Source organism: Eucyclogobius newberryi, unplaced genomic scaffold (genome assembly GCF_026437365.1).
Source record: "Eucyclogobius newberryi isolate DKJ021-1_F unplaced genomic scaffold, fEucNew1.0.hap1 SCAF_13, whole genome shotgun sequence".
Taxonomy (NCBI): Eukaryota; Metazoa; Chordata; class Actinopteri; order Gobiiformes; family Gobiidae; genus Eucyclogobius; species Eucyclogobius newberryi.
In genome coordinates, this window is record NW_027315757.1 from 10,358,659 (window position 1) to 10,367,899 (window position 9,241).

Sequence of the window (9,241 nt, forward strand, 5' to 3'; positions counted from 1 at the left end):
ATGACCAAACCATCAAAGTCTGTGCATATGACTGAAAGCATCTCAGTAAAATCATCAATAAAACTTTGGCAGTGCTGGGGAGGCTTGTATAAAACAATGAAGAGAATGGATGGAGACCGTTTTAGCTCCATTTTAAAGGATACATACTCAAATGATGAAAACACCCCAAAAGACAACCTGCGGGTAATTATTTCATCTCTAAAGACAGCACAGACTCCACCCCCTTTTTGTTTTCTCGTGTTTCAGATTCAAACTTAAAGTTGGGTGGAGCAGATTCTATCAGAACTACATTTCCTGTGTTTTTGTCAAGCCATGTTTCAGTTAAAAACATAAAATCAAGATTATAAGAAGAAATAAAATTATTAATTAAGAGAGATTTGTTACATAAGGATCTGACATTTAGCACAGCAAGTTTCAGACTAGTTTCAGTGAGACTGGGCTTTATCTTTTCACAGGGAATATGAATCACATTTCTCAGATTGGGCCTGACTCGCATTTTGTTTTTCCATCTCTGTGATGATGTGACTACAGAAATACCACTAGGGGGGGCTCTTTTTACATAGGGCCCCGGGTTGGTTTGATTTTTAATGTGACAATAAGTCCCGGCAACGCTGAGACCCAGTGCATCCTAGCTATGGGAGATACCAGGTGAAAGGCGAGGTTGGATGGGTGGTGGGGCTTTTGTAGCCAAGGAGAGTTTGGGACCAGGTGAGAGGCGAGGGGGGATGGTTGGTGGGGCTTTTGTTGGTGTAGTCGGCTTGTGCAGGGAAGACATAGCCCTTGCTATATTGGGCGTGAGTGGAGCCATCTTAATGCCTGATTTGATCAGACTTTCAAAATGGCTGGGAAGGCCCATGGGTGAGAGTGGAGATGAGAAGGAGAATGATGAATCGTTAGTGGGAGTAGATGTTGCAGGGGGAACCCAGGGCTGGTGTGAAGGCAGGGGCGATGACAGGGATGTTGTTGGGCTTGTCACAGATGGGTCCAAGGCCTTTGAAGATTGTTCCTTTGCTGGAGGCGGTGGAGGTGAATGCGGAGCAGCTGGAGCTGAATCCTTTGCTGGTGGTGGTGGAGCAGCTGCTGATGAATCCTTTGGTGGAGGCTGAGGTTGTGGTGCTTTTGATGTTGAAACATTGGCTCGGTCTCTGGCTGATGGAGCAGGAATTCTTCTCTCATTCCTCTCTTCTCTAACTATCTGCTCAGGACCCTGTCCAGGCCCAGTCCAATGCCTCAGAGCTTGGAGCAGGTTCTCTGTCAGCACCCTCACTCCACCTCTGCATAGGTGGGGGCCATTTCTCTTAAACAGGTCCTCTCGTTTCCAGAATAGATAGAAGTTCACAATGTAGTGTAGTCCTCTTTGGGAACACTCTTTGGACAGCCATGTGTTCAGCTGAAGAAGCCGGCTAAACTTGTTTATCCTCCTGTCGATGTTTGGAAGAGGTCCACTTATGAATGTTTTGATTTCCATTTTATCAAGCACGTCGAATAACTTCAAGAAGTCTTTTTTCAAAACTTCAGTCTGTTCCCGCCGCATGTCCACTGCACCCACGTGCACAATCAGCTGTTTAGCTCCTCCATGCTTAGCCATAATATTTGGAAGGAGTGACGTTATCTCAGAAACAGTGGCGCTTGGAAAAGAATGTGTGTTTATCTTTTCATGCGTCACGTGACTTATCGCGCCGTCCCCAACTAAAACAATCTTCGTGACCTTGGCTCCTGGCTCAGATCCTCCTCGCTGTATTTTGGCCACGTCATCTTTCCTTTTTTCATTTAATTCCATCTCTGAAAGTGGTAAAAATCTGTTGGTGAGCTGTATTTTAGGCGACTTCACGTTATCTTTGTATCGTTTAGGCTTTGCTCCAAGTTTGTTCCAAGAAACAGCCTGGTCTTTCTGGTTTTTAGACAGTTTTGGAAACGACACAGAGTCACTGCGGTTTAGGTTGAAAGTAGCAGTTTTTCTTGTAAAAAGTGTGCTCTTCTTACCGTCGGTTGACACGGGAATGGTATCGTGAAGAACTTTTTCAGATTCCAAAACAAATATCCGTGTTTTCAGCTCATTAATTTCTTGTTGATATTTCCGACAGCGTTCACAGTCTTTCTCCCTTCTTCTCCCGGACATGTCGCTGGCGTCAGATATGTCGTTAAAACTGGAAAAATGTTCTTAAAATCCTTGGTTTACTTGAAAAAGTCTAAAGCAAAAATGTTTGGAAGACAAAAACTGATTAAAAAGCAAAATAAATAAGGAAAACAGCGATAGCAAGCGGAGCGAGCAAAAAAGCGTGTGCACTCTTCGGAAGCAGAGGTAGTATATATGTAGTATATATGTACTAAGGCCGCAGTTATTTTATTACATGGTTTACGGATTTTGTAATGAAATATATTGCACAGGCGGACGGAATATAAATATAATTTCAATTTCAAAAGATGTTTTCTTCCGGGTTCTGAAGAAAATGTGGTAAACGGGTTTAAAATGTGTATTTGCGATATAAATTGCTTCACGCGCTCTTGTCTTTTGACTTAATACCGCTTTTTACATTTAATTTAATACTATTTTGCTTTGTCGGCGGTACTTTAATAAAAAAAATGGATAAGGCTAGACAAAATAATATGTCTGTTTGCCGTTACCCGACCAACCCGCTATGAAACTAGCCGAATGAAAAAAAAATCTGCATTTTGTTGAAAAAACGTCAAAATCTTTTATTTTTCAATTATTTCGCCGACTCACCGTTGCGCAAATACATTCTGGGATTGAAACACGCCCAGCAGCGTCATCACAACAAACATGGTGGCGCCCGTGTCCCCCGCATGTTCCCCCCAATCGCCTTCGCTACCAAAATAAAGGATATCAACGTACAAAAGGTCGTACAAAAGGTCGATTGAAATGTCTTTAAATCGTGAGATTTAGTCTCCTGATCGGGTTGATCGAGACGTTTTCCGTCATTGACTGTTGAAGCCTGACCCCTGGTGGTCACTCCGACTCAAAAAATTGCAAAATTTGGATCTTATTTTTTGCCTTCAAAGTGAAAAAAATAAGAATTTGCCTAGCGTCCGACCCACTTAAAAAATGTTGACTCGGGTTACAGCAAACAGACAATTTATTTGGGGTAGCCTAAAAATTAATTTTATTTATATTGTAGAAATCAATAATCTAAGTGCGGCGGATCCGTAAACCAAGTAATAAAATAACTAAGGCCTAAGGGACCTTCGTTATTCCTTTGTGGAAGAATATTGCACATTTTGCCAATAATTCCCCCCCAAAATGTCCCTTTGAATGGGGAACGCAAAATTCTGTTTTGACATGTCGATCAAAAACGTTTATTTGTTACAGCGTAGCCATAGCGATGACAGGAAAAGCTTCACATATGTAAATGATTGTTATCTGCATGGGTGCATCTCTCCATCTGTACGCTTTCCCTGGCAGTCTGGAAAATGAACTTTGCTGGCAGCACTGCAGTCTTAGGGAGATTTATGGATTTTCCCCCTGGCGGCGCAAATGAGGCCAACCCCAGTTCAATTATGCCCAGTGGTGTCGAGCTGGTGGTGGGCACAGCGCTAACAAGGGTCTGCAGGCCACGGCTCGTACTCCCACTGCGCCACCACGACACACATTACAGTATGGGCACAATCACGTTTGTTTTGTTTTATTAATAAGATAAGAGAAGGTTTACTGCGCTGGAATAACAATGTGGGGAAAATGCTGTGTTGCAAACTGTAGGAAAAGCAGCAAGAATGAAGAAAATGCTATCCCAATATCCCAAATAAATGTAAATGTATTGCAGTGGTTCAGGAGTGTGTGGTTCAAGTCCAGCCATCTTGAACAGGCCTGTGTCATTGTGTCCTTGGGCATAACACTTCACCCACCGTGTCTTGTTGTCCAAGTTTACCCACTGATGTTTGTGGTGCTTGGTAAAACAAAACTGTATTATTTGTTTTTGTTTTTAACGTAATGTTTTTTTATTTTATTTTATCGATATATATTTTTGTCCCAAAAGCTGTATTAGAGGGGACAGCTGTAGAGAGAGTGGAGCGAGACATTCTGCAAATGGGTGAGACTGGGAATCAAACCAGCAATGCCTTGAACCACTGTACCACTGGGATATTGTCAAAATCTTGTGACCAGCTATGTTTTTTGTGCATTATTGTCCAACATAAAGTTAGATTTAAGAAATGTCTATTAAATTGTCCAAAGCATTGATGCAGATTTTGGCACTGATCGATATCTGTCATTATACTAAGGGATCATCTCAAAATGGGTTGAAGCTGAAGCTCTCTCTGGACCCCCTCCCCCCATCAAAAGACGAAAGACTGGCTTCACATAAAATGTTAACGCGTTGATAAAACGATGGTAGCTTGATAGACCCTGCTCACCTTTAGTCCCTGAACATCCTTTAGTATGTTTATCAGCAGAAGTTATGAATTCTCCAAATAATGTCACCTGTCACGCATGTTTATTTACTCAATCCACATGGTCCACTGCGCGCCGTGATCACAACGCACCGTGCGCACGGGCCGCGCACCGCGTGCGCCGTGCTCCCCCGCACACACTCCCCATGCTCCGCGCCTCACCCGCCGCCTAATGTTGGCCTATTGCTCGTTGTTGAGAGAGTTTTTTAGCATTTCAAAACAATTACTGCCACAACGATGTATTGAAGCTTCAAAGCAACACAAATACGAAATGTAGCTCCAACCCCCCAGACGAAAAATATTACGTCTTTTCAGCTTCAACCCATTTTGAGATGATCCCTAAACTAAACACTTGTGGTAATGTTTTCTAACATGTCTCTGGCGTTACTCACGTGTGATCCAGTTCTGTAACTTACATTCAAAAATGGAAAAGCTAGTTTTGACCGACTATGGGCTTTTTGGTAAACTTATTTTTATGTTGTCTTTTTTTTTGGAGGGGGTTTTGTGCTACTTGTGTTCTTATTATTTAGTTAGACATCTGAGCTAGCATGTACTATCAGTCATCTATCTAATTAATTGATTAATTACAATTGCACAATTATCTTGTTAATTGTTTAAACTTTGAATCTTTTAATGTATATTTTTATTATATTATGCCAACCCATTCAAGGGGGATGTAAGATAAAGTGTTTGCTTAACTATTGGACTTTATATTTATCTTCCAGCTTATCCAATGACGCAGCCACAACAAACCAGTCAGTTTGGTACTTATTTAATATTGTCTGATCTTTTTAACACAACCTGCCACAAATATACTAAGAAGAGATGGCAATTTGATCACCCAAGGATGGTTTGAACCGTCTACCTTCCGGTGGGTGGGTTCAGTCTCAAACCCTTCCATCACTGTCAGATCAGCATAATGAAACTAAAAGTATGATGGACAAGTTTATAGGAAATCATTGGAGGAAATTGACCAAGCAAACATTTAATAAAGCGAGACAACAATTCAAGACAAGGATTCTATTTACAAAATCAATCAGAAATAATGAACGTACGGCTGGCAGGGTCGTCTCGGTTCTCACAGTCTATAAAGCACTTCTGAAAACTGTAGAGCTGATGTAGTTTATATTTCCCAAAACTAGTGTCCATCATCTTTCATAAAATGTACAATTCCTTTCTGTATATGCTTTTTTACAGTTTTAGTTAGTCAATGTGTATGTTCATATCATTCAAAATTGACTTTTCTGTGATTTTAACCATGTTATAACATTGTTTGCTCATCAAAAATATATCTGTATTTAATATCATTCATGCTTGTTTCATTTATCCTTTTTACACGGTTGTCTTCTCTGCTCATTGTGTGAGCCTCACTAAACACTCAGTTTCACATTTCCCAGATATGTTACATCACAGGTGGAGATCTGGAGTTCTCGCTGTTTTTAAGTCCAGAAATCAGACCAGGCCAGACTCATTCTGAGAATTGCTGCTGTTAAATCACATTCATTACAACTATGTTCTTGTGGCAGTGCCGTCTTCTACCGACAGGGGGCGCCTATTAAAGGGCGCTCCCTCTAGCTCTCACGCTCTGACCTTTGACACCGCTGTCACTTCCGTGTTTGTGCCGAGGGTTGGGCTCCCGTCGTCCTCAGGTATGAGGTGCAAATATGCTGATAATGGACTATTTTAATTTAATTCTAACCTACTTTGGCTTCTTCAGTGCCGTCGCTCCTAGGGCCTCACCCCGGCAACGTCTCGTGCGGACATTTCGTCGTGTGTCTAGTGGCTCGCTATGCCCCACTGTCACTGTCAGTCACCTCGTTGTTCACGTTTGGTCGGTTCCGCTGTCATATGCCCCGGCTGTTTGGCGTAAAGCCTGTGGATTGCGTCGTGGTGCGTCAGGAAAGTGGTACGTGTTGTCCGGTCACTTAGATCCCACCTAAAGGGGCTGTTGTACTAATAAAACTGTCCATAGGTAACTGGGAGATCAATGGAGTGGCTGCCTGGAGCGATGGCACTGAGGACGACCTGCTTGTCTTGTCTCGTCTCGTCTCGTCTCGTCTCTTCTTCGTATACACTCATTGTGTTTTTTATTTCCTGTGATTGTACTGTCTGATGTGGCGGTCCTGCACCTGGCGTGGCAGGCTCCGTGAATGTGAGTTGACCTACACTAATTTGTGGATGTATCTTGTGTACGGTACGTTTTAACTGGAAAGACAATTAAATGATGTATAAACTGAACCAAGTGTCTGTCTGCCAATAACGAACCCGCGTGTCCTTCACTTTAATGTCGGTCCTGGGCCTATCCCAGGTGCTTTAATCCATCTCCTAAACTAAAATATGAATGTAAATGCCTGTAACCCCCTCGTCTTGCAACATTCTTATATTTGTATGTCAGAGAAAGCTAGCTTTTGTCGATTTTCCCATGGTAAATTTTACATTAATTTGATCCATAGGCTTTCTGAAGTTTGAAAGCATGCTCTGGGCTAAGCAGCTGTGTGGTAATAAATGAGCATAAGACCTATAATTTTACTTTTGTGATACTTTGTAAACCAACAAGTTATTTCAAACGAATTTCAAGTTTGATGTGCAATCCTTTTAGACTTGGAGGGACATTAGTTACCACAGAGCAGCTTTGCCTCCGCTGTGCCTTTTTAACTCTTAATATTTCTCATCTTGGAAGTCTGAGGCAAAACGAAAGAGACATTTGCTCACGGAATCTCATCTGACTTTAAGTGGGCTAATGAGCTCCACAACGCAACATGAATCATTTACATTTATTTTTGTTACGTTTCACAAAATTGATGAGAAAATACGAAAAACAAGCAATGAAACAGTCATTGTTCAATAAAAGACAAGCAGATGGACCAACTTTCACTGGAAATAACCAAATAGAAAAGTGTGCATCGCCTGTGACTCTCTGCAAGGGAAAACTACAAAAAGAAAGCTTGTAAAGAGCAAATCCACTTCCATGACACGGCTTTACACTGACAAACATCCATCAATCAAAGCATCTGTTGGTTTCTCACTAACCCCTCACTTAACTCGCTTTACCATTCCTCACATCAATTGCCTCATTAACGGTGCAAAAAAACCTCTTCACAAACAACTGCGCCGATTGAAATACTAAGACTAATTGGACCGTACACAATACTCCGGCTCTATACGTGCAGGTATCATTAGACGAGAGGCTTCAGCGTGGAGCCAGTGGAGACATCGGAGACAAAGATGGAGAGAGCGGTTATTAAAAGAAGCCATGGAGCAGGAATGCAACAGAGGATGACAGTTTCTGAGTTATGGAGGAGATTTAAAACAGAGCAGAGGGCGGTACAGAGAGCTTTGTTTGAATCAGATCTGATCCTGTGGCATCGTGACTTTCCTGGCCAAGAAATGCGTGTGCACAAAGCCGTGTGCTGCGGCTGGTGCACCATAAGAAACGGAGACAAATTACGCTACAAGATGGTGTTTTTTTTATACATTCATACTTGGATTTGTTAAGCTTGGCCAAGATGTTCTCATTTACCTGTGTTGTTTATATCTTAGGCATCTATCTCATTATTAATTGAGTGTTATATTTATCATATGGGACACAAAGAATTTACTGTGTTTTTCCTCATTATCTGTAATTGGTACAAACAATCTTGAGGAGCGCATCATGCAATCTTCAATCATACATCTGAGGCAAATAACAGCTATGTAAAGTGTAGGATGGTGAGCTCAGAATGTGTACTGTTTTCTCTGTGTGCATGAAATAAAGACCTTGAGAATGATGCTCACCGCCTCTGAGCTGTTTCTCATTGACTAAACCTCGACAGAGTGTTTTTTTTTTTTATTTTGAATGAGCTTTCACCAGATCTCAGCACCGTAGGCTTGAAACAAGTTAATCACAACTAATCGATTATTGAGAAAATCCTCAACAAATGTAGGATTTAAAAAAAAAGTTGTTAAGTTATTATGAAGAAGGTTTTGTGGCTCAGACAAGGCAGTAGCTACATCAAAATGACACGAGGGACATGAAAAGGACTGGACTGACATTATAACAGATATTTGACTTATGGTAAACATCACTCCCAGGCTTAATTTGAAAATGGACCTCTTTGTTAAACTTTGGGTAAGATGGTATTTGTATGTTGGACTTGTTATGCCCTAAATGTATTTATGTTTCATCATATTGTGCCATTATTATTATTTTTCATTATTTATGTTATTTTGGGTGTACCCCGCCTAAGGCCCAAAGTCACTGGGATAGGCTCCAGTCACCCGCGACCCCGAAAGGGAACAAGCGGTAGAAAATGGATGAATGGATATTATTTTTTATTATTTACTCTCTGGTCGTGTTTCTTGATTTTTGTTGTTTGTGTTAATGTCTTAAATTGAAATAATTGAGACTATTTTGACTATAATAGAACAAATTCAGTTGTAGTCATCTGATCGCTGTTTTTGAAAAAAGAAGACGTTTCAACTTTCATCCAAAAGTCATTCTTAATCTGTGGATCTATTCTCATAACTCGAATGTTTATCCTGCTCTGAGCTGCGTAAACCCCGCCCACCGGGCTAAACCTCCTGACAATAGCCTGTCCTGTTTATCTATTTGTTTATGAGGGATTACACAGACTTATTATGTCTAAGTTTACTCAATCAAGATCACTACAACTGACATCACAAGAAAGCATGTTGACATTTGACAAGCTGCTAATCTCACTTTTAAGCATCTTCTCTTCTCACTGTCACCAGCAGAGGGCGACATACACCTGTAGTCCAAAATAGTTCTCTATGAAACTCTTGAAGTATAGAACTCCAAATTGTGTTTTTCCATTTCAGATATTTCATAGTTTGAAGT

The 9,241-nt window shown here is 41.1% G+C and overlaps 1 long non-coding RNA gene across 1 annotated transcript; it reads left to right on the forward strand.

Moving 5' to 3' along the window:
• Positions 1-6,012: 6,012 nt before the first annotated feature.
• LOC140357590 (uncharacterized) lies at positions 6,013-6,876 on the forward strand. The gene is made up of 3 exons (XR_011926643.1): positions 6,013-6,053; positions 6,122-6,310; positions 6,377-6,876. It is a non-coding gene; the product is annotated as an uncharacterized lncRNA (long non-coding RNA).
• Positions 6,877-9,241: the final 2,365 nt, after the last annotated feature.